Here is a 25,055-nt window from a genome sequence, read left to right on the forward strand (position 1 = left end):
AGCTTCAAAAACGTGCTCGTGCACGATTCCCCCATAGAAAACAATGGGGCTGTTTGAGCTGAAAAAAAACCTAACACCTGCAAAAAAGCCGCGTTTAGCTCCTAACGCAGCCCCATTGCTTGCTATGGGGAAACACTTCCTACATCTGCACCTAACACTCTAACATGTACCCCGAGTCTAAACACCCCTAACCTTACACTTATTAACCCCTATTCTGCCGCCCCCGCTATCGCTGACCCCTGCATATTTTTTTTAACCCCTAATCTGCCGCTTCGTAAACCGCCGCTACTTACATTATCCCTATGTACCCCTAATCTGCTGCCCCTAACACCGCTGACCCCTATATTATATTTATTAACCCCTAATCTGCCCCCCACAACGTCGCCTCCACCTGCCTACACTTATTAACCCCTAATCTGCCGACCGGATCGCACCGCTATTATAATAAAGTTATTAACCCCTAATCCGCCTCACTCCCACCTCAATAACCCTATAATAAATAGTATTAACCCCTAATCTGCCCTCCCTAACACCCCGATTGTAGTTATTTGTAGGTATTGTATTTAATTTATTTATTGATAGTGTAGTGTTAGGTTTAATTGTAGGTAATTGTAGGTATTTTATTTAATTTATTTATTGATAGTGTAGTGTTAGGTTTAATTGTAACTTAGGTTAGGATTTATTTTACAGGTAAATTTGTAATTATTTTAACTATTTTAGCTATTAAATAGTTCTTAACTATTTAATAGCTATTGTACCTGGTTAAAATAAATACAAAGTTACCTGTAAAATAAATATAAATCCTAAAATAGCTATAATATAATTATAATTTATATTGTAGCTATATTAGGGTTTATTTTACAGGTAAGTATTTAGCTTTAAATAGGAATAATTTATTTAATAAGAGTTAATTTATTTCATTAGATTTAAATTATATTTAACTTAGGGGGGTGTTAGTGTTAGGGTTAGACTTAGCTTTAGGGGTTAATACATTTATTACAGTAGCGGCGAGATTAGGTCGGCAGATTAGGGGTTAATAATCGATGTTAGGTGTCGGCGATGTTAGGGAGGGCAGATTAGGGGTTAATACTATTTATTATAGGGTTATTGAGGCGGGAGTGAGGCGGATTAGGGGTTAATAACTTTATTATAATAGCGGTGCGATCCGCTCGGCAGATTAGGGGTTAATAAGTGTAGGCAGGTGGAGGCGACGTTGAGGGGGGCAGATTAGGGGTTAATAAATATAATATAGGGGTCGGCGGTGTTAGGGGCAGCAGATTAGGGGTACATAGCTTTAATGTAGGTGGCGGTGGTGTACGGAACGGCAGATTAGGGGTTAATAATAATAATATGCAGGGGTCAGCGATAGCGGGGGCGTCAGATTAGGGGTTAATAAATATAGGGGTCGGCGGTGTTAGGGGCAGCAGATTAGGGGTACATACGGATAACGTAGTTGGCGGCAGTGTACGGAGCGGAAGATTAGGGGTTAAAAAATTTAAATATAGTGGCGGCAATGTGGGGGGACCTCGGTTTAGGGGTACATAGGTAGTTTATGGGTGTTAGTGTACTTTAGAGCACAGTAGTTAAGAGCTTTATAAACCGGCGTTGGCCCAGAAAGCTCTTAACTACTGACTTTTTCTGCGGCTGGAGTTTTGTTGTTAGATTTCTAACGCTCACTTCAGCCACGACTCTAAATACCGGCGTTAGAAAGATCCCATTGAAAAGATAGGATACGCAAATGACGTAAGGGGATCTGCGGTATGGAAAAGTCGCGGCTGGAAAGTGAGCGTTAGACCCTTTAATGACTGGCTCCAAATACCAGAGGGCGGTAAAAACCAGCGTTAGGAGCCTCTAACGCTGGTTTTGATGGCTACCGCCCAACTCTAAATCTAGGCCATAGCTTTTTTTTAGCCATTACTATAATATTGTCCCTTTAAGAACTATTGAATGACAGTTAAGATACACCTAAAAAAATATTAAGTGTGGATGCGGATTTAAGATTATTTGTTTCTTTCTGTAGAATAATCAATGACAAGGAAATTAATTGTGTAGAATTATAATAAGCACTTAGGGGTTCATCCCAGTCTATCAGTTATTGTCTCTTTTTGGTTTCTGAACAAATTGATTGTGTTTTTCGGGAGAACATAATGTAAAATGGATATGTGCTTTAGACCTTACCACTTGAAATAAAGCTCTTCCCCTCAGATTTTTTTTTTATATATATAGAGTAGTAGATTTATTTCTGACAAATTTCAAAGTTATGTCTATTTCCACTACTCCTGTATCATGTGAGAGCCATCAGCCAAACACAAATGCATATATGTATATTATGTGCATTCTTGCACATGCTCAGTAGGAGCTGATGATTTAAAAAGTGTAAATATAAAAAGACTGTGCACATGTTGTTAATGGAAGTACATTGGAAAGTTGTTTAAAATTGCATTCTTTATCCGAATCATGAAAGTTTAAACGTACCTCATAGAAATAATAGAAGTGACTTCAGAAATCTGTTAAATGGACCCATTGGCACATGTAAAGTGCTCTCATATGGAGCGCATACCAAAAAACGCCCCTCCTTTAGATCTTGATGCCCTTAGCCTTTTTAATATATTTTATTTATTATATCAAAACCGCAAGATACCTTTTTTCAACACCCATCCCCCCATGACATTTTTTTTACCCAAATGTACCTCAAACTTTACAATATTATTACTATTTGTTTTTTTATATAAACTCCCCCCCCCCAAAAAAAAAAAAAAAAATTCCACTGCAGCACTGCCCCTACTGCCCTAATGAAGGAGCCACCACTGCCTATAGGTGTTTTATTTGATAAGCCAAAATTGGGCTCAAAAAAGTGATAAAAAGTGACTCAAAAATGCATTGTGATCGCTGAGAACATTTTGGCCTCATAGGAGAAATAGTTTTTTTTTATAAAGGATCCAAAAAAAACATTTACAATTGCGGTAAAGTGCCAATAACATGTTATTGTGATTATGCAGAATATGCAGAATAAAAAGTAGCCTTTTCAGCCTTATAAAGAGCCCAAAAAAGCATCAGCCAATAGATTGTGATCAAGGCCTAAATGTGTTCTGCATTCTCAAAAAAATAAAACATAGTGTGACTAAATGCCAGTATATGGCCGGGTTATAATACAATATATTTAATAATTATTCTTTAAAACAAAACCCCCAATAAAATGTATATACAAAACAATTAAAATTAATGTAAATTTCTAAATTCTTTATATTAGTTAAAATTTATAGACACATTGAATTATATTTATAGGAACCAGATTATGAATCAAACTATACAAGCGTAAACTGTTACAATATTCTTTACAAGAGAGGGTCTCTCTATCCAGAGAAGAAGAATGACCTGACAGACTACCTGTAAGAACAGAAACACAGAGGAAGACAAAGTAGAGTGGTTAATTTTCTGCTGGAGAAGTGAGCACTACGTCTAAGGAGAGGAGTAAAAGCTGGAAGCAAAAGGGGACTGGATTGCCTTCCTTAGTGGATTTTCACCACTCAGAGTCTTATGTATACCTCATAAGGTTTAGGTGGAAACATGTGAGTTTGCAATTGGCACTATACTATAGAAAATATAAAGAGTATTTTGACATACTACACCAGGAGGTTCCTTTTGCTGTACGCCCTTCCCTCTTCTGTTCCAGATCTTTTTCCAAGGAGCTTTCCTGTTCACAGGGGGACTTCTTTACCTTTTGGGATTAGGCTGCAGGTGGAAGAAAAAAAACTTTTCTCCCTCCAAGTATCACTGACTGGTGCTATTTGAAGACAACAGGGAGACCTATATACATAGGACAATACTGGTACTCTCTTTGATTGGGACTTTCTGTGTTTATAGCGCTGTATTACTCTGTTTGTTTATATATATATATATATATATATATATATATATACATATATATATATATATATATATATATATATATATATATATATATAAATACCCTTCCCCTTGAGTATTTTGTCCCGGGAACAGCTTTGATACACAGTCTTCACAGCAGAAAACCCTTCAAACACAATGCATTAGGTGTAAAAGCCCTGGCCTGTTTATTCACAGACTATTTGCTGGAATACAGTTTTAACATAAGCAAAGTAACAAAATAAATCCATGCACAATGGTTCTTACTAAACAGAATAAAGTATATCTAACTAAAGTTGTGTGGCTTTTCCACACAACTGCATAATTACAAAACAGATTTAAAACCTCACATGCTTAGAACCTCTAGACAGTAGCACAACTCCACATTATCTGTCTTTCACATACAAGTTCCAACTAACAACCTCAGCACACAGTATTTAACAGGAGTTAAATTACCTTAATTAGCTACAGGTGAGTAAAACGTAGCATGTAGGGAAAAACTAAACTGGATTCCTCACCTGCAGTTCTCTGCCACATCCAAACTGTGGAGTAGATTACCGGCCCATGATACACAATTAATAGTACATTTTCAATTCCATCAATAACATTGTATAATTTGTGGGGAAACATAGGCCTAGATTTAGAGTTGGGCGGTAGCCGTCAAAACCAGCGTTAGAGGCTCCTAACGCTGGTTTTTACCGCCCTCTGGTATTTGGAGCCAGTCATTAAAGGGTCTAACGCTCACTTTCCAGCCGCAACTTTTCCATACCGCAGATCCCCTTACGTCAATTGCGTATCCTATCTTTTCAATGGGATATTTCTAACGCCGGTATTTAGAGTCGTGGCTGAAGTGAGCGTTAGAAATCTAACGACAAAACTCCAGCCGCAGAAAAAAAACAGTAGTTAAGAGCTTTCTGGGCTAACGCCGGTTTATAGAGCTCTTAACTACTGTGCTCTAAAGTACACTAACACCCATAAACTACCTATGTACCCCTAAACCGAGGTCCCCCCACATCGCCGCCACTCTATTAAAATTTTTCAACCCCTAATCTTCCGACCGCACGCCGCTGCCACCTACGTTATCCCTATGAGCCCCTAATCTGCTGCCCCTAACACTGCCGACCCCTATATTATATTTATTAACCCCTAATCTGCCCCCCTCACCGTCGCCTCCACCGGCCTACACTTATTAACCCCTAATCTGCCGAGCGGACCGCACCGCTACTATAATAAAGTTATTAACCCCTAATCCGCCTCACTCCCGCCTCAATAACCCTATAATAAATAGTATTAACCTCTAATCTGCCCTCCCTAACATCGCCGACACCTAACTTAGAGTATTAACCCCTAATCTGCCGATCGGAGCTCACCGCTACTCTAATAAATTTTTTAACCGCTAAAGCTAATTCTAACCCTAACACCCCCCTAAGTTAAATATAATTTTATTCTAACAAAATAAATTAACTCTTATTAAATAAATTATTCATATTTAAAGCTAAATACTTACCTGTAAAATAAACCCTAATATAGCTACAATATAAATTATAATTATATTGTAGCTATTTTAGGATTAATATTTATTTTACAGCCAACTTTGTATTTATTTTAACCAGGTACAATAGCTATTAAATAGTTAATAACTATTTAATAGTTACCTAGTTAAAATAATTACAAATTACCTGGAAAATAAATCCTAACCTAAGTTACAATTAAACCTAACACTACACTATCAATAAATTAATTAAATAAAATACCTACAAATAAATACAATTAAATTAACTAACTAAAGTACAAAAAATAAAAAAGAACTAAGTTACAAAAAATAAAAAAATATTTACAAATATTAGAAAAATATTACAACAATTTTAAACTAATTACACCTACTCTAAGCCCCCTAATAAAATAACAAAGCCCCCAAAAATAAAAAAATGCCCTACCCTATACTAAAATAAAAAAGTTCAAAGCTCTTTTACCTTACCAGCCCTGAAAAGGGCCCTTTGCGGGGCATGCCCCAAAGAATTCAGCTCTTTTGCCTGTAAAAAAAAACATACAATACCCCCCCAACATTACAACCCACCACCCACATACCCCTAATCTAACCCAAACCCCCCTTAAATAAACCTAACACTAAGCCCCTGAAGATCTCCCTACCTTGTCTTCACCTCACCGGGTTCCGATCTGTCCAGAAGAGGGTCCGAAGTCTTAATCCAAGCCCAAGCGGGGGGCTGAAGAGTGACGTCCATCCTCGGGCTGAAGTCTGGATCCAAGCGGCGGCTGAAGAACTCCATCATCGGGCTGAAGTCGGAAGTCCATCATCGGGATGAAGTCTTCTATCAAGCCGCATCTTCAATCTTCTTTCTTCCGGAGCGGAGCGGAGCGAAGCCATCTTCTTCCAAGCCGACGCGGAACATCCTCTTCAACCGACGCCTACTCGCCGAATGACGGTTCCTTTAAATGACGTCATCCAAGATGGCGTCCCTCGAATTCCGATTGGCTGATAGGATTCTATCAGCCAATCGGAATTAAGGTAGGAATATTCTGATTGGCTGATGGAATCAGCCAATCAGATTCAAGTTCAATCCGATTGGCTGATCCAATCAGCCAATCAGATTGAGCTCGCATTCTATTGGCTGTTCCGATCTGGGCCAAACTAACTATGCAATCTACCTTCTCAAATGCCCATGTGGCCTTTGTTACATTGGCGAGACCACCCAAGCCGCCAGGTATAGGTTTAGTCAACATAAAGCATCCATTAAATCAAAATATATGTCACTTCCAGTATCTGCACATTTTACAAATATGGGTCACACAGTAAGCCAGCTTCGCTTTCAAGTAATTGACCATATCCCCCATCATAGAAGAGGGGGTAATAGGAAACTAAAATTAAAACAGAAAGAAGTATGGTGGATTAAACGTCTGAACACACTACATCCATATAGTCTGAAAAGAGATTATGATTTGTATTTGTTTTTATAATGGTTTTAAATGATGGAATATATTCTGGTACCACTAGAGGTCACTGTGTTGTTGAAATTTACAAACCTGGATAGGTATGGGTTAAACCAATTAATATTGAGAATTGAAGCCTGATTGGTCCAGATACCCCTTTTAAAGTCTGTTTGTTTGATTTTAACTTATGCAAGATCAAGGACTATGTAGGTCCGAAACGTCGCTTTTTACTGGTTGCTAAACCTCAAATAAAGATTTTTCACCTTTAAAAGAAGATTGTGTACTGTGCTGTTACCTTGTTTTCTACATGGACTGTATATGCTGGAGTTTGGCTGATACTCCTTGGTAACGTGCACACAGGTGGGAAAGAAATCTTACTAAAAACATATGGTGCTGGATTCAACTCACTTACTTCTTGTTTATGGAATCAGCAGAGTCACGAGCACCTGTAGTGAGTAAAAATGCAATGGAGGATAAGCAGCCTTCTACTTTCTCCTATTCAGACATAGATGCAGCATGCATCACCTCACTGGCCCTGGGATCAAGGAATTTCTTAAGGGTCACTGCAGAAGCAGACACTAAAAAAGAGTATGAGAGAACAAAAAGAAAATTGATATCTCTGGAACTGCATTCTGTGACACTTGCAGAATACTACCGTATCAAAAGGATCCCAAGAGGCTTAAGAGTTAAATTGAGGCCCACCATTCTATCTAACAATGAAATGTATAAAAGTAAATTTGAGAGCATTCTGAATAAGTGCTCATTTGACCTCATTGTCTTGACCGTGGAGTGCCTACAACTGGAAATTGAAAAACAGAAAAAAACCGTATCAGATGTGGAAAGAATAATGGAAACGAAACTTACCCTGGATATGCTGAAAACTACTAAGGATGAAGTAGATACATTACTGGCACAATACCGTTTGGACCTGGAAGAAAGGAAAAGGGTTAAATTCACACGGGATGAAATGGACTATGCCAATAACCGAGTGTACCAGTGGTCACATGACCAGACGTCACGACGTGAGGGCCCACGCTGGAGGAGACAGCCGAGAACTACAGCAGCGCAAGAAAAGGAAGACAGCTCATCATCCGGTGAGAGTTTTTTAGACACGGGCTCAGAAGGCGACACCGGAGGGGAGGGTGGAAGCACCGCCGATCAAAGGGAGTACAAGATGCACACACGGAGTTCCTGGAACCAGCAAGGGCAGCCGCAGCGGTCATGGAGAGGAGCCAGATATCGCAGGGGTATGAGAAAACAACAATAGAGGTAAAAAAGTTGCCGGTTGTTAACCCCCTACTGTCTAACAAAAATGAACTGCCTGTTACTAATTTCATAAAGGGAAATGAACGGAACAAACTGTCTAACATTGCTAGTACTCCAGTGTTATCTGAAAATCCACTTGAGGGAAATGAACTGCCTGAAATTAACTCCCTAGAGTGTGGCATAGTAGATAATACACTGTCTGAGTTTATACCTGTGATACCTAATGCTAGTCCACAGGCAAATGTTGAAACTAACCTGGTTATTAATATTTCTAAATATAAGCTTACAGATAATGAACATAGCTTATTAATGAAGGGCTTGTCATACTGTCCAGTGAAAGATTGTGATGAGTTTGAAATTGACAAAAATCTATACAAATTTTTCAGACTGCTAAGGTTGAAATCAATGTATGGTGGTAAAAATGTAGCCAATGTAAGTGAAACTAATGCAATAAATGAGGATGATATGCAGAGTGAATGTTTGAATTTGAAAAAGTTAAATCTGCATAAAAAATCTTCATATGTAAGTAATTGACCATATCCCCCATCATAGAAGAGGGGGTAATAGGGAACTAAAATTAAAACAGAAAGAAGTATGGTGTATTAAACGTCTGAACACAATACATCCATATGGTCTGAATAGAGATTATGATTTGTATTTGTTTTTATAATGGTTTTAAATGATGGAATATATTCTGGTACCACTAGAGGTCACTGTGTTGTTGAAATTTACAAACCTGGATAGGTATGGGTTAAACCAATTAATATTGAGAATTGAAGCCTGATTGGTCCAGATACCCTTTTTAAAGTCTGTTTGTTTGATTTTAACTTATGCATGATTAAGGACTATGTAGGTCCGAAACGTCGCATTTTACTGGTTGCTAAACCTCAAATAAAGATTTTTCACCTTTAAAAGAAGATTGTGTAATGTGGTGCTGTTACCTTGTTTTCTACATGGACTGTATATGCTGGAGTTTGGCTGATACTCCTTGGTAACGTGCACACAGGTGGGAAAGAAATCTTACTAAAAACCTATGGTGCTGGATTCAACTCACTTACTTTATATATATATATATATATATATATATATATATATATATATATATATATATATATATATATATATATATATATATATATATATATATATATATATATATATATATATATATATATATGTAGATAGAGAGCACTCTCACTTTCCAAACTTAATGCCAGGGTGCCAGCAGATGAATATGCACAGTAAAGGAAGGCACTCACTGGTCTTTTTCTTCAAATTAACTTTAATAATCGTGACGTTTCGGGGACACACTCCCCTTCCTCAGACAAAGACAAACTAAAAGTGACTGGACTTATAAAGCCAAACAAACCCCTCCCAGTGAAAATTGCGCCAAAACGGATCACCATGGTAACCGTTTTGGCGCAATTTTCACTGGGAGGGGTTTGTTTGGCTTTATAAGTCCAGTCACTTTTAGTTTGTCTTTGTCTGAGGAAGGGGAGTGTCCCCCCGAAACGTCACGATTATTAAAGTTAATTTGAAGAAAAAGACCAGTGAGTGCCTTCCTTTACTGTGTATATATATATATATATATATATATATATATATATATATATATGTGTGTGTGTGTGTGTGTGTGTGTGTGTGAAAGTCAAGAAAAATAAAACCTATGTAGTGGTTTTTATATTCTATTATTTATGTAGTTGTATAAGGCTGTAGGCTGCCTTAAAGTTTATAAATCTCTGTGTGGGTGAGATTCTCTTTTGAATATAGTGTGCGTATTGTATTAGCGAATTTAGCTAATAAATATGTCTTAATCAATATATATTTGTACAGAACACTTTTAACTCGAGATATCCAAACACCCAAAATAAATAGCGTGCTGCCTTAATATTGACACAGTGTACCCATGTCACTGTTGGAAATATAAGAAAAAAGAGCAATCAATGATGGTAAAAAGGCGCTGTGCTATGGCCACTATTTTTTCAAGGCAAAGTAAGTGATTGTTCTTCTTAAGAAAAAAACAAAGCAGTTCTTAATAAATAGCAGTATATTGTTATTAAGATTTTCTTTTGATGTTAATTCCTTCAGTATGTATAATGAAGTAAGGATTTCCTGCTTACCAGCTCCAACTTCAATCTTATGAGGTAAGGTGTCTGCTCTGAGTGATGTCTTTTAACCCCGGTATCTTTAAGATTTCTTGATCCATTTTGTTTTTCTTTCAGTTGGCAGTAGTCTTTGTATTCAATGGTAATCCTGGACTCTCTTCTGTTCTTTCATGAGCTGGTGAGAATCTTTTATCCCCTCAGGTTGTTAGGAGCAATGGCCCAGGTACCCAGAGTTTATGCAGGAAAAGAGAAAAACACATATAGCGTAATACTGTATGACATAAAATTTATTGTGTACAAATGGTATTATGCTTACATTTATAAAGCTCAATCCATGATGAGGTAAGATAATAGCATTATAAAAAATATATATAAAGATGTTTCCAGGTACGACCTTGATGATATAAGGTCATCACATGTTTGTATAGTCTATGCCTATTTTTATTAGCTTCTAATATAATTAAAAAGCTGATGGGCTGATAGTTCCAAGATGTGTATGTACAATTACACTTGGAATCCAGCTGTAGCATATATGTAAAAAGCAGTCTTAGTGCCGTGTTATAGTAAAAAACGGAGGTTTATCAGCTGTTAAAAACAAAACAAACTGTCTGCCGGTTAAAGAATAGCCTGTCCACCCACTAGTGTCGTCCTTACGCATTTCAAAGTTACAACATACTTCTTCGTCAGAGGAAAGTGGTTTAGACAGGAGTCCAGCTCTTTGTGTTTAAAAAGGTACTAAAGTGGGCATGTTTTTCCTCTATTCTCCATTTCGGCTTGTGACGTGTGATGTCATGACGTTACGTACACTACGGAGGCCTGTAGAGACTATTCTGTCTCTAGTTGCTATGGGAACACTATGTGTATTCATTTAGTGAATTTCCCTAGGTGCTTATGTTGGGTCCTAAAGCCCTTATGTTTGTATATGTTGTATCGCTTATTGTTAAATGTAAGCCAAAAGACTATAGACTTAGTTAACAAGTATTCCCTGTCTTGAATGTTGTTTTCTCGAACTCTACCTTGTTATAAGTACTATTTGTTTTTTACAAACATCTATAAATAAAAGGTATTTTTCCTAAAATAAATCCATTTTGTTTCTGATATTTTTAAAAATAAAGCAATGTACTTTGTAAATGTTCCTTATTATGTTTTGTGTTCGATTACCCTAAAGAACCTAATACCTATTGTATTGGTAGTGGGATATGGCTGGATTGAGGGGAAATATTTATCTTACTATTTTTAGCCTTACTTATTGATATCTTTATATATATATATATATATATATATATATATATATATATATATATATATATATATATATATATATATATATATATATATATATATATATATATATATATATCTTATGATTGTATGTTTTTAAATTTTACTCTCTTTTTTTAAAAAAAATGAATGATGAAATATGACCTTAAGTTCTATATGAATGGGATAATATTATGTACAGTTTATTGAACATAGTGTATACCGAAAAGTGAATTTTTTTGAAAAAACTTTGGTATCAAATATTAAGAGTTATATTGTATATCGTGTGTAGCGTTTCCAGTTTATAATGTTTTATACTAATTTGATATTTTCTTCTACAAGATACGAGTCCACGGATTTCATCCTTACTTGTGGTATTTTATCCTCCTGCTAACAGGAAGTGGCAAAGAGCACCACAGCAGAGCTGTATATATAGCTCCTCCCTTCTCCTCCACCCCCAGTCATTCTCTTTGCCTGTGTTATAGGAAGAGCTAAAGTGAGGTGTTAGTTTTAGTTTCTTCAATCAAGAAGTTTTTTTATTTTAAATTGTACCGGTGTGTACTATTTTCCTCTGGGAGCTATGGAAGAAGATTTCTGCCCTGAGGTTGATGATCTTAGCAGACATAACTAAGATCCATGTTGGTTCCCACAGAATGCTGAAGGTAGTGCAAGAGAAATCTTCAGTGTGGAGGTTGCATGCTACAAGCATTGAGGTATGTTCAGTCTTTTATTTCTGAGGAGACCTGTTATATCAGAATTGGCTGACAATTTATTACCTGCAAGGGAAGGGGTAAGAAGTAGACTTGTATTCAAGGGGTGTTACTTAAAATCCTGTGCTTAACATTTTTTCATTGACATAGTTCTGTGTTGAAGTGTTATGAAAAGGGACACTGGGAGAGGCAGTTTATCGTTTTTATTTGTTCTTAAGACACAAATATAAGTATGGCTGCAGCATTACTATGCTGTTTTCAGGGGACCACATGGCTTTCCTTCCTAACTGTTTCCCATGCGGTGATACAGATTAGCTTCTTTGACGTCCATAATGGGCGGGGACTATTTTCGCATGCTCCGACGTGCAGTATACTCTGACTGAGAAGGCAGCAGGCATGAGCTCCGGTTGGGCCTAAACTTATGTTCTAATGACCGGATCGTTGCAGAGTCGTTTTGCAGTACCCTGAGGGCAGGTAGGTGAGGTGCAGGGGTCATTTTTTCAATCAAAATAATTTTTTTGCTATAAATGTCCTGTAAAGGTTAATTTGGCCCTTTGCAATTAAGGCGCAATAATATTTGGCCACATTAAACATGTGTATTTAATCAGATTGCGTTATTTAGCATTTTAAATCAGTTTTGGAAAAATTGTACGCTTTTTTATTTCTTAAAGGTGCAGTACATTTTTTGAAAAATCATTGAAATCAATAAATAGAGTGTTTAACGACTATTGTGGTTATTGCTAGTCTGTTCAACATGTCTGACATTGAGGATACTAATTGCTCTATGTGTTTAGAAGCCATTGTGGAACCTCCGCTTACTTTGTGTACCTCTTGTACTGAAAAGGCCTTACAATGTAAAAAGCATATTTTAGGTAAAGAAAGTGTGTCTAAGGATGATTCTCAGTCTGAAGAGAATCTTTTTCTCTGCAGGAGATGGCTGCAGTTATGTCAACTACCCTTACAGAGGTATTATCTAAATTACCAGTGTTACAGGGTAAACGCAGTAGTTCAGGTATTAATGTGAATACTGAGTCCTCTGATGTTTTATTAGCTTTTATTAGCTATTTCCAATGTACCCTCACAGTGCTCTGAGTTGGGGGTTAGGGAATTGCTGTCTGAGGGAGAACTTTCAGACCCAGGAAATATGTTACCTCAGACAGATTCGGACGTTATGTCCTTTAAATTTAAGCTTGAACACCTCTGCATGTTACTTAGGGGGGTTTTAGCGACTCTGGATGATTGTGACCCTATTGTGATACCACCAGAGAAATTGTGTAAGATGGACAAATATCTAGAGGTATCTACTTACACTGATGTTTTTCCGGTTCCTAAAAGAATTTTGGAAATTGTAAAAAAGGAATGGGATAGACCAGGTATACCGTTTTCTCCCCCTCCTAATTTTAAGAAAATGTTTCCCATATCAGACACTATTCGGGACTCATGGCAAACGGTCCCTAAGGTGGAGGGAGCTATATCTACCCTGGCTAAGCGTACAACTATACCAATTGAGGACAGTTGTGCTTTCAAAGACCCTATGGATAAAAATTTAGAGGGTCTTCTAAAGAAATTATTTATTCATCAGGGTTTCCTTTTACAACCTACGGCTTGCATTGTTCCAGTAACTACTGCAGCAGCTTTTTGGTTTGATGCTCTAGAAGAGTCACTGAAGGTTGAGACTCCATTAGATGACATCTTGGATAGAATTAAGGCTCTCAAGCTAGCTAATTCTTTTATTACTGATGCCGCTTTTCAAATTGCTAAATTAGCGGCGAAAAATGCAGGATTTGCTATTCTAGCGCGTAGAGCGTTATGGCTCAAATCTTGGTCTGCTGATGTGTCATCAAAATCTAAGCTTTTAGCTATTCCTTTTAAAGGTAAGACCCTATTCGGGCCTGAATTGAAGGAAATCATTTCTGACATTACTGGAGGTAAAGGCCTTGCCATACCTCAGGATAAGTCTGTTAAAATGAGGGGTAAACAAAATAATTTCCGTTCCTTTTGAAACTATAAAGGAGGACCCTCTGCTTCTTCTTCCTCCACAAAGCAGGAAGGGAATTTTGCTCAATCTAAGTCAGTCTGGAGACCCAACCAGACTTGGAATAAAGGTAAACAATCCAAGAAGCCTGCTGCTGCTACCAAGACAGCATGAAGGGACGGCCCCAATCCGGGACCGGATCTAGTAGGGGGCAGACTTTCTTTCTTTGCTCAGGCTTGGGCAAGAGATGTTCAGGAACCCTGGGCGTTGGAAGTCATGACCCACGGGTATCAACTGGAATTCAAGGATTTTCTCCCAAGAGGGAGATTTCATCTTTCACAATTATCTGTAGACCAGATAAAAATAGAGGCGTTCCTACGCTGTGTAAAAGACCTCTCTACCATGGGAGTAATTTGTCCCGTTCCAAAGCCGGAACAGGGACAGGGGTTTTACTCAAATCTTTTTGTGGTTCCAAAAAAAGAGGGAACTTTCAGAGTCCCATCATTCAAGATGGAGACTATACGAACAATCTTACCAATGATCCAGGAGAGTCAATATATGACTACCATGGACTTGAAGGATGCTTACCTTCATATCCCTATCCACAAGGATCATCATCAGTTCCTACGGTTTGCCTTCCTGGACAAACATTAACAGTTCGTGGCTGATCCCTTTGGGTTGGCCACAGCACCCAGAATCTTCACAAAGGTTCTAGGGTCTCTTCTAGCGGTTCTCAGACTGCGGGGCGTGGCACCATATCTGGATGATATTTTGATTCAGGCGTTAACTTATCAATTGACAAACTCTCACACAGACATAGTATTGTCTTTCCTGAGAACTCACGGTTGGAAAGTGAACATAGAAAAGAGTTAATTAGTTCCACGGACAAGGGTTCCCTTCTTGGGGACTCTTACAGACTCGGTAGACATGAAAATATTTCTGACGGAGGTCAGAAAAACAAAGATTCCAAATTCTTGCCAAGCATTTCAGGCCATCAATGGCTCAGTGCATGGAGGTCATTGGATTAATGGTAGCGGCAATGGATATAATTCCGTTTGCCCGCTTTCATCTCAGGCCACTGCAGCTGTGCATACTCGGACAGTGGAATGGGGACTATGCGAATTTATCTCCTCAGATAAATCTGGATCAAGAGACCAGAGACTCTCTTCTTTGGTGGTTGTCGCCGGATCATCTGTCCCAGGGGACATGTTTCCGCAGACCCTTGTGGGTGATAGTGACAATGGACGCCAGTATTCTGGGCTGGGGTGCAGTCTGGAATTCCCTGAAGACTCAGGGTGTTTGGACTCAGGTGGAGTCTCTACTTCCAATCAATATCCTGGAACTGAGAGCAATATTCAATGCGCTTCAGGCATGGCCTCAGTTGGCTTCGGCCAAATTCATCAGATTCCAGTCGGACAACATCATGACTGTGGCATATATCAATCATATGGAACAAGGAGTTCCTTGGCAATGATAGAAGTATCCAAGATAATCCGATGGGCGGAGGCCCACTCATTATCTGTCCGCAATCTACATCCCAGGAGTAGAAAACTAGGATGCGGATTTTCTAAGTCGGCAGACTTTTCATCCGGGGGAGTGGGAACTCCATCCTGAGGTGTTTGCTTCATTTATTCATCAATGGGGCAGACCACAAATTGATTTGATGGCATCTCGCCAGAATGCAAAGCTTCCCCGTTATGGATCCTGGTCGAGGGATCCACAGGCCGAACTGATAGATGCCCTGGCAGTGCCTTGGTCATTCAGCTTAGCTTATGTGTTTCCACTGTTTCCTCTCCTTCCACGCGTGATTGCTCGAATCAAACAGGAGAGAGCTTCAGTGATCCTGATAGCGCCTGCGTGGCCACACAGGACTTGGTATGCGGATCTAGTGGACATGTCCTCTCTGCCACTGTGGAAACTTCCTTTGAGAAAGGACCTTCTCATTCAAGGACCTTTCTAACATCCTAATCTAAATTCTCTGCAGCTGACTGCTTGGAGATTGAACGCTTGATTCTATCTAAGCGAGGATTCTCTGTTTCGGTCATCGATACTTTGATACAAGCTCGAAAGCCTGTCACTAGAAAAATCTATCATAAGATATGGCGTAAATATCTTTATTGGTGTGAATCCAAGGGTTACTCATGGAGTAAAATTAGGATTCCAAGGATTCTGTCTTTTCTCCAAGAAGGATTGGAGAAAGGGTTATCAGCAAGTTCCTTAAAGGGACTAATTTCTGCTTTGTCAATTTTGCTTCACAAACGTTTGGCAGATGTGCCAGATGTTCAGTCTTTTTGTCAGGCTCTAACTAGAATTAAGCCTGTATTTAGACCAATTACTCCTCCCTGGAGTTTGAATTTAGTTCTTCGAGTTCTTCAAGGGGTTCATTTTGAACCCATGCATTCCATAGATATTAAATTGTTATCTTGGAAAGTTCTGTTTTTAGTTGCTATTTCTTCTGCTCGAAGAGTTTCTGAGCTTTCAGCGTTACAATGTGATTCACCTTATCTTATCTTACATTCTGATAAGCTGGTTTTTACGTACCAAACCTGGATTTCTTCCTAAGGTTGTTTCTAATAAGAATATTAATCAGGAAATTGTTGTTCCTTCCTTGTGTCCTAATCCTTCTTCTAAGAAGGAGCATCTGTTACATAACCTGGACGTGGTCTGTACCTTGAAGTTTTACTTACAGGAAACCAAGGATTTCCATCAATGATCTTCATTATTCATTGTTTATTCTGGAAAGCATAGGGGTCAGAAAGCTACGGCTACCTCTCTTTCTTTTTGGCTGAGGAGTATCATCCGCCTGGCATATGAGACTGCTGGACACCAGCCTCCTGAAAGAATTATGGCTCATTCTACTAGGGCTGTGGCTTCCTGGGCCTTTAAAAATGATGCTTCTGTTGAACAGATTCGTAAAGCTGCAACTTGGTCGTCCCTTCATACTTTTTCCAAATTTTCCAAATTTGATACTTTTTTTTTTCTTCTGAGGCTGTTTTTGGGAGAAAAGTTCTTCAAGCAGTGGTGCCTTCTATTTAGGTCTCTGTCTTGTCCCTCCCTTTCATCCGTGTCCTGTAGCTTTGGTATTGTATCCCACAAGTAAGGATGAAATCCGTGGACTCGTCGTATCTTGTAGAAGAAAAGGAAATTTATGCTTACCCGATAAATTGATTTCTTCTACGATACAACGAGTCCACGGCCCTCCCTGTCAGATTATATTTTATTTTTACAATTTGAGTCACCTCTGCACCTTTTAGCTTTTCCTTTCTCTTCCTAAAACCTTTGGTCGAATGACTGGGGGTGGAGGGGAAGTGAGGAGCTATTTATACAGCTCTGCTGTGGTGCTCTTTGCCACTTCCTGTTAGCAGGAGGATAATATCCCACAAGTAAGGATGAAATCCGTGGATTCGTTGTATCGTAGAAGAAATCAATTTATCAGGTAAGCATAAATTTCCTTTTTTAATGTATAATTTTAGGTCAGTATCCTTATAGAAAGGCTGCTAGGTCAATATCCTCATTGAGTCCTGCTGGGTTTATAGTTCCCATATAATGGATCCAGTAGGTTTCGCGTTGTCTCAACTTTTGAAACTGATTACCCCCTGTCTTACGTCTAGATTACGAGTCTTGCGTTAGTTATAATGTTTTATACTAATTTAATATTTTTTAATGTATAATTTTAGGTCATTATCCTTATAGAAAGGCTGCTAGGTCAATATCCTCATTGAGTCCTGCTGAGTTCATAGTTCCCATATAATGGATCCAGTAGGTTTCGCGTTGAAACCGATTACCCCCTCTCTTATGCCTAGATTACGAGTCTTGCGTTAGCCTTAAAAAGCAGCATTGAGAGGTCCCAACGCTGCTTTTTAACGCCCGCTGGTATTACGAGTCTGACAGGTACAGGTGTACCGCACACTTTTCTTCCACGACTCGAGCTTACAGCAAATCCCCTTACGTCAATTGCATATCCTATCTTTTTAATGGGATTTGCCTAACGCTGGTATTACGAGTCTTGGAAGAAGAGAGCGGTAGACCCTCTCCTGTCAAGACTTCTACCGCATTTAAAAGTCAGTAGTTAAGAGTTTTATGGGCTAATGCCGAAACATAAAACTCTTAACTAAAGTGCTTAAAGTACACTAACACCCATAAACTACCTATTAACCCCTAAACCGAGGCCCCCCCACATCGGAAACACTTTAATAAATATATTAACCCCTAATTTGCCGATAGGACATCACCGCCACTTTAATAAATATATTAACCCCTAAACCTCCGCATTACCGCCTTGCAAACACTAGTTCAATTTTATTAACCCCTAATCTGCCGTCCTTAACATCGCCAACAACTACTTACATTTATTAACCCCTAATCTGCCACCCCCAACGTTGCTGCTACTATATTAAAGGTATTAACCCCTAAAACTAAGTCTAAACCTAACCCTAACCCCCCTAAAGTAAATATAATTTTAAATAATCTAAATAAAATTACTACAATTAAATAAATTAATCCTATTTAAAACTAAATACTTACCTATAAAATAAACCCTAAGCTAGCTACAATATAACTAATAATTACATTGTAGCTAGTTTAGGATTTATATTTATTTCACAGGCAACTTTGTATTTATTTTAACTAGGTACAATAGTTATTAAATAGTTATTAACTATTTAATAACTTCCTAGTTAAAATAAAGACAAATATACCTGTAAAAAAATCCTAACCTAAGTTACAAATACACCTAAAACTACACTATAATTAAACTAATTACCTAAACCACCTACAATTAAATACAATTAAATAAAATAAACTAAATTACGAAAAAAAAAACCCACTAAATTACAGAAAAAAAAAGAATTACAAGAATTTTAAACTAATTATACATATTCTAATCCCCCTAATAAATTAAAAAATCCCCCCAAAATAATAAAATTCCCTACCCTACACTAAATTACAAATAGCCCTTAAAAGGGCCTTTTGCGGGGCGTTGCCCCAAAGTAATCCGCTCTTTCACCTGTAAAAAAAATACAATACCCCCCAACATTGAAACCCACCACCCACACACCCAATCCTACTCTAAAACCCACCCAATCCCCCCTTAAAAAAGCCTAACACTACCCCCCTGAAGATCTCCCTACCTTGAGCCGTCTTCACCCAGCCGGGCACAAGTGGACCTCCAGAGGGGCAGAAGTCTTCATCTGATCCGGGCAGAAGAGGTCCTCCGAGCAGCAGAAGTCTTCATCCAGGCGGCATCTTCTATCTTCATCCATCTGGAGCGGAGCGGATCCATCTTCAATCCAGCCAATGCGGAGCCATCCTCTTCCATCAACGTCCTAACAAAGAATGAAGGATCCTTTAAATGACGTCATCCAAGATGGTGTCCCTTGAATTCCGATTGGCTGATAGGATTCTATCAGCCAATCGGAATTAAGGTAGGAAAAATCCTATTGGCTGATCCAATCAGCCAATAGGATTGAAGTTCAATCCCATTGGCTGATCCAATCAGCCAATAGGATTGAGCTCGCATTCTATTGGCTGTTCCAATCAGCCAATAGAATGCAAGCTCAATCCTATTGGCTGATTGGATCAGCCAATAGGATTTTTCCTACCTTAATTCTGATTGGCTGATAGAATCCTACCAGTCAATCAGAATTCAAGGGACGACATCTTGGATGACGTAATTTAAAGGAATGTTCATTCTTTGTTAGGACGCAAGAATTCCCATCTTCGTTAGGACGCCATCTTGGATGACGTCATTTAAAGGAACCTTCATTCTTCGTTAGGACGCAAGAATTCCAATCGGAATTAAGGTAGAAAAAATCCTATTGGCTGATGCAATCAGCCAATAGGATTGAAGTTCACTTAAGGGACGTTACTTAAAGGTACTGTCATTTAGTCGTCGGATGAAGACAGAAGAGGATGCTCCACGTCGGATGTCTTGAAGATGGACCCGCTCCGGATGGATGAAGATAGAAGATGCTGTCTGGATGATGACTTCTGCCCATCTGGAGGACCTCTTCTTCCCGGCTTGGATGAAGACTTCTGCCCGTCTGGAGGACCACTTCTGCCTGGTTGGGTGAAGACGTCTCAAGGTAGGGTGATCTTCAAGGGGTTAGTGTTAGATTTTATTAAGGGAGGATTGGGTGGGTTTTAGAGTAGGGTTGGGTGTGTGGGTGGTGGGTGGGTTTTAATGTTGGGGGGTATTGTATTTTTTTTACAGGTAAAAGAGCTGATTACTTTGGGGCAATGCCCCGCAAAAAGCCCTTTGAAGGGCTATTTGTAATTTAGTATAGGGTAGGGCTTTTTATTATTTTGGGGGGCTTTTTATTTTATTAGGGGGATTCGATTAGGTGTAATTAGTTTAAAAAACTTGTAAATATTTTACTATTTTCTGTAATTTAGTGTTTGTTTTTTTGTACTTTATTTTATTTTATTTAATGGTAATTAATTTAATTTAATGTAGGGAATTAATTAAATTATAGTGTAGTGTTATGTGTAATTGTAACTTAGGTTAGGATTTATTTTACAGGTATATTAGTCTTTATTTTAACTAGGAAGTAATTAAATAGTTAATAACTATTTAATAACTATTGTACCTAGTTAAAATAAATACAAAGTTGCCTGTAAAATAAAAATAAACCCTAAGCTAGCTACAATGTAACTATTAGTTATATTGTAGCTAGCTTATGGTTTATTTTATAGGTAAGTATTTAGTTTTAAATAGGAATTATTTAGTTAATTGTAGTAATTTTATTTAGATTTATTTAAATTATATTTAAATTAGGGGGGTGTTAGGGTTAGGGTTTCAAGTTAGATTTAGGGCTTAATACATTTAATATAGTAGCGGCGACGTTGGGGGCAGAAGATTAGGGGTCAATAAAAATAGGTAGGTGATGGCGATGTTAGGGACAGCAGATTAGGGGTTAATAAAATGTAACTAGTGTTTGTGTTGCGGGAGTACGGCGGTTTAGGGGTTAATAACTTTATTATAGTGGCGGCAACGTTTTGGGCAGCAGAATAGGGGTTAATAAATATAATGTAGGTTGCGGCAATGTTGGGGGCAGCAGATTAGGGGTTAATAGATATAATGTAGGTTGCGGCAATGTTGGGGGCAGCAGATTAGGGGTTAATAAATATAATGTAGGTGGCTGCGATGTTGGGGGCAGCAGATTTGGGGTTCATAAGTATAATGTAGGTGGCGACGGTGTCCGGAGCAGCAGATTAGGGGTTAATAATATAATGTAGGTGTCAGCAATAGCGGGGGCGGCAGATTAGGGGTTAATAAGTGTAAGATTAGGGGTGTTTAGACTCTGGGTTCATTTTAGGGTGTTAGGTGTAGACATAACTTTTATTCCCCCATAGGAATCAATGGGGCTGCGTTAAGAGCTGAACGCTGCTTTTTGCTGTTTTTTTTAAGCCGGCTCTGCCCCATTGATTCCTATGGGGAAATTGTGCATGAGCACGTTTAGCCAGCTCACCGCTACCCTTAGCAGCGCTGGTATTGAGGTGAGATGTGGAGCAAAATTTTGCTCTCCACTCACTTTTCTGCGGCTAACACCGGGTTTAAAAAAACCCGTAATACCAGCATTACTGTAGGTGAGAGGTGAGCATAAACTGCTCGTTAGCCACGCACAGCTTTACCGACAAAACTCGTAATCTAGGTGAGAGTGTTTTGAAGCAAAAACTATGACTGATTGCTCTATCATTATTTGTCTGGATTATTGGAATTTTTCAAAATTATGCTACATACCTTGTCTAACTGTGCAATGTTATGTTATGTTATATTTATTTTTGTTTGTATTTGTTCATTTTTTATTCTCAAAAATAAAAATAATTTCAGCAAAAAATAATAGTTTTTTGGTAGTTATAGAGAGCTAATATAGCTAATTTGGTTCTAAAGTAACATCAGAATTAATTAAATATACTGTATATGAGATAGATAGACAGACAGACAGACAGACAGACAGACAGACAGATAGATGATAGATTCTGTAGATGATAGATAGATAGATAGATAGATAGATAGATAGATAGATAGATGATAGATAGATAGATAGATAGATAGATAGATAGATAGATAGATAGATAGATAGATAGATAGATAGTAGGTTTCTATAACATATTTCCAATGATTTGCTATGCCAACTGTAAAGTACAAAAAATAGAGATGTGCATTCTTGCTGCATTCAAATTGTGCTGATTTATTGAGTCTTCTAATACACAAAGAGACAAATACATTATACAATGAAATGGATAAATAATGTGTGATTGCTTGACAAAATTGGTTCATCCATTTGATCATGCCTTTTGTGCCAAATAGTGTGAAGGAAGGCAGGGGAGGAATTATATTATTTGGTTAATCAGCTCCCTTGTTTTAAGGATGTAAATAGGGTCTGACCATTCATATGTTTATTGTCCCTTGTCCAAATCCTGCCATAGTATTAATAATGACTGATGTTAGGGACAGCCAATCAGGCACTAAATGTTGGATTTTGGTCATTTAGACATGTCCAATCAAGCCTTAAACTAGATTGGAGATGTGGGAGACTAAAGGAGGCTCTGACATTTAGAATCACTTTGACAAGAGATATTGGAACATGCAGTTCTGTGACTCCTCTGTCATGAGCTACTCATTGACTCAAATTCAATAAGTAGCAAGCTATTGACTCAAATTCAATCAGGGAGTTGTATGTTCTGTTAACATTGGAAGATAGGTTATTTTAATTGTTCAAATCATATAGTGCAAGATTTTTGTTAATATTTATTGTCTATATTTCCTGTTCCCATTGGAAATCACAATAAATTAATGCCCACATGGACAAAGTTCGGCTGAATCAAACATTTGGAAAAATCTAAAACAAAACAGAATATTTTTTTGTCCAAGCCACACTACATACATTTTTCTTTTTTTTTATTAAAAAAAATAAAACCACATTTTTTTTGCAAACTGGGTACTGGCAAATAGCTGCCAGTACCCAAGATGGTGGCAAATAGGTAGAGGGGGGTGGGTTAGAGAGCTGTTTGGGGGATCAGGGAGGTTGGAGGCTAAAGGGGGATCCTACACTGAAGAATATATATTGAAAAAAGCCTATTATTTTAGTACTGGCAGACTTTCTGCCAGTAATTAAAGTGATAGTAAAGTCAAAATTACACTTTTATGATTCAGATAGGGCTTGTAATTTTAAACAACTTTCTAATTTACTTTTATTATCAAATTAGTTTTGTCCTCTTGTTATTCTAAGTTGAAAGCTAAACTTAGGTAGGCTCATATTCTAATTTCTAAGCCCTTGAAGGCCACGTCTGCATTTGACAATTTTTCACAGCTAGAGGGCATTAGTTCATGTGTTTCATATAGATAACACTATGCTCATGCACGTGAAGTTATTTAAGAGTCAGCACTAATTGCCTGAAATGCCAGTCTGTCAAATGATCTGAGATAAGGAGGCAGTCAGCAGAAGCTTAGATAAAAGATAATCACAGAGGTAAAAAATATATTTCTATAACAATGCTGGTTATGCAAAACTGGGGAATGTTAAATAAAGGGAATATCTATCTTTTTAAACAATAACATTTTGGTGTTTACTATCCCTTTAAGATGGTGGTAAAATTTGTGGTGTGGGGTAGGGAAGAGAGCTGTTTGAGAGGGATCAGGGAGGGATCAGGGGGGTGGGATGGGTCAGGTGGAAGGCTAATCTCTACACTATAGATGAACTTAATCCTACAAGCTACCTTATTAATTGCTGGGCTTAATTCACTGCTGGGCTTAATACAAGTGTGGTGCACAGCATATATGTCTGCTATTTCCGAACAAAGGGGATTCCAGAGAAGCATTTACAACCAATTGTACCATAATTGCACAAGCTGTTTGTAAATAATTTCAGTGAGAAACCTAAAGTTTTTGAAAAAGTTACCTATTTTGATTTGACTGCATTTGGTGGTGAAATGGTGGCATGAAATATACCATAATGGGCCTAGATCAATACTTTGGGTTGTCTACTAAAAAAAATTATACATGTCAAGGAATATTCAGGGATTCCTGACAGATATCAGAGTTACAATGTAACTAGCGCTAATTTTGAGAAAAAAAAAAGATTTGGAAATACCAAAATGCTACTTGTACTTATTGACCTATAACTTGCAAAAAAAGCAAAAAACATGTAAACATTGGGTATTACTAAATGTAGGACAAAATGTAGAAGCAATTTAGCATGGGTGTTTTTTGGTGGTTGTAGATATGTAACAGATTTTGGGGGTCAAAGTTAGAAGTTTTTTTTTTCAATTTTTTCATCATATTTTATAATTTTTTATAGTAAATTATAAGATATGATAAAAATAATGATATCTTTAGAAAGTCCATTTAATGGCGAGAAAAACAGTATATAATATGTTTTACAGTAAATGAGTCAGAGGAAAATTACAGCTAAACACAAGCACAGCAGAAATGTAAAAATAGCCCTGGTCCCTAATGGTAAGAAAATTGAAAAATAGCCTGGTCACTAAGGGGTGAATACATTACAGCAGGTAAATGGATTACTAGGAAAATATTAGCGGGGCAAATTCTTTACAGTACAATGTCCTTTTTAGTTCTCAAACACTAAAAATCAGGAACATTCACAGATTTTGGGGCCTATTTATCAAGCTCTGTATGGAGCTTAATGCCCCTGTTTCCGCGTGAGCCTTCAGGCTCGCCGGGAACAAAAGTTATGAAGCAGCGGACAGATATCAACCCGATCGAATGCGATCGGGTTGATTGACACTTGGCCACGAAACTGCAGGGGGCATCATTGCACCAGCAGTTCACAAGAAATGCTGGTGCCTTGATAAATGCCGACAGCGTATGGTGTCTACATTTATCGATGTGCAGTGAACATGATACGCTACATCGTATCATGTCCACTCGCAATATGATAAATA

This window comes from Bombina bombina, chromosome 2, assembly GCF_027579735.1.
Source record: "Bombina bombina isolate aBomBom1 chromosome 2, aBomBom1.pri, whole genome shotgun sequence".
Classification (NCBI taxonomy): domain Eukaryota; kingdom Metazoa; phylum Chordata; class Amphibia; order Anura; family Bombinatoridae; genus Bombina; species Bombina bombina.